Consider the following 1,869-nt stretch of genomic DNA (forward strand, 5'->3'; position numbering starts at 1 on the left):
ACCGGCAAGTGCACTGGGTCGTACCAAGTAATACCTCAGGTGAGTGAGGGTCGATCCCACGAGGATTGAAGGACTAAGCAACAATGGTTGATTAATTTACTTAGTTAGGCAAACAGAAAATAGTAGTTGAGAGTTCAAAGACATTAAACAATAGAAAGAATATTAAAGAAAGGCAAGTAAATAAGTTGGGAATAAAGTATGGAGAAACAGTTAAGGCTTCAGAGTTATCTATTTTTTGGATTGACTTTTCTTATTAATTTATTTTAATCATGTAAGATTTAATTCATGGCAAATCGTATGTGACTAGACCCTAATTCCTTAAACCTTTCTAGTCTCCTCTAAAATTCTTCAACTGCAAATTCCTTGGTCAATTAATTCCAATTAGAAGGTGAAGCTTAATTCTAGTTTATTATGCCACAAAAACTCTAATTACCCAAATATAAAAAGATTATATGTCATGTATCCCGTTAAATCCAGATAATTAAAATTTAGGAGAATTTGTTTTCAAGCTGTTGTTCAAGTAAAGAGCTTTTCCAAGTTTTACAAGAACTCAATTAGAAAGAGGGTCATACTTCCGTTCCACCTAAATTCATAGAATAAAGAACGAAAACAATTCTTGAATTATAAATCAAAACATGAATTAAAATAGAAAATAATATTATCAATCTATACAATAGATAGAGCTCCTAACCTTAACAGTGGAGGTTTAGTTACTCATGGCAAAAAGAAAATAAGGATTCTGATAAAATGTATTTTGGTAGTCTGGAATGGAATGGGATCCCCCTGGAATAATTCCAATCCCTTTTTATATCTAATCCTAATTAATTTAAAATCTATCTTTTCAAACTAAAATAATATCTTTTCCTATTTTAAATTAAAAATAAAGTTTAAATCGAAATTAATTAAAGCAATCAGCATGTCTTCAATTGATGGATGGGGATCACTTGCTTCGTAGGGTCCACGCCTAACTTGGAGTGGGCATAACCATTCTTGTGTGAATCTCCCTTGAGTCTCTGCTATCCCCTGGCTCTAGTCTGTGTTTTTGGGCCGAAAACTGGGTCGAAACTTGGCCTGTAATCACCCCAGTGTTTTTTGCAAATTCTGCATGTTGCGCATGTCACGCTTACGCGTCAGTCACGCGTACGCGTCAGTCACGCGTACGCGTCGATGGTCTTCTTCGCGTGTCACGCGTACATGTCAGGTACGCGCACGTGTCGCTGAGCTACTTCGCTTTTCACGTGTATGCGTCAGGTACGCGCACGCGTCGCCATGGAAAGCTCCAAATCACGCGTACGCGTCTGGTACGCGCACGCGTCGCTCCTCGCTGGTCATCTCCTTGGTTTCTTCTCTTTCTCTGCAGAAACTCCATCAAATTCATCCGAATGCTACCTAAAATAAACAGAATTACACAAGACTCAAAGTAGCATCCATAATGGCTAAAAGATAGTTAATTATTGATAAAACTTAACAATTTAAATGCAAATTCACTAGGAAAAGATAAAAAAGATGCTCACGCATGACAACACCAAACTTGAATTGTTGCTTGTCCTCAAGCAACTAAACTAATATAAGCTTAGAATGTGAATTTGCATGAGAGTGAGAGTTCAATTAAGCTCATGTCTCTTCTTATAGTAGGGTTTACAACTGCAATCCTGAATAGTTTTGGCATCTCACTCTCCTTTGAATCAGAAGAATGTTACTGTCATTCGGAATTAGAATCCGGATAATATTATGAATTCTCTGATCTTTTGTAACTCAATTTAACCCTTGAACACAACAATTTTTCTTTTCTTTGGTGCTTTGCACCTTGAGCCGTGACTTTAAATATTTTGTCTCAAGTTTTACTTGACACAGAAACACCATAAGCAC

This window comes from Arachis ipaensis, chromosome B8 (assembly GCF_059453495.1).
Source record: "Arachis ipaensis isolate K30076 ecotype BB chromosome B8, ASM5945349v1, whole genome shotgun sequence".
Classification (NCBI taxonomy): Eukaryota; Viridiplantae; Streptophyta; class Magnoliopsida; order Fabales; family Fabaceae; genus Arachis; species Arachis ipaensis.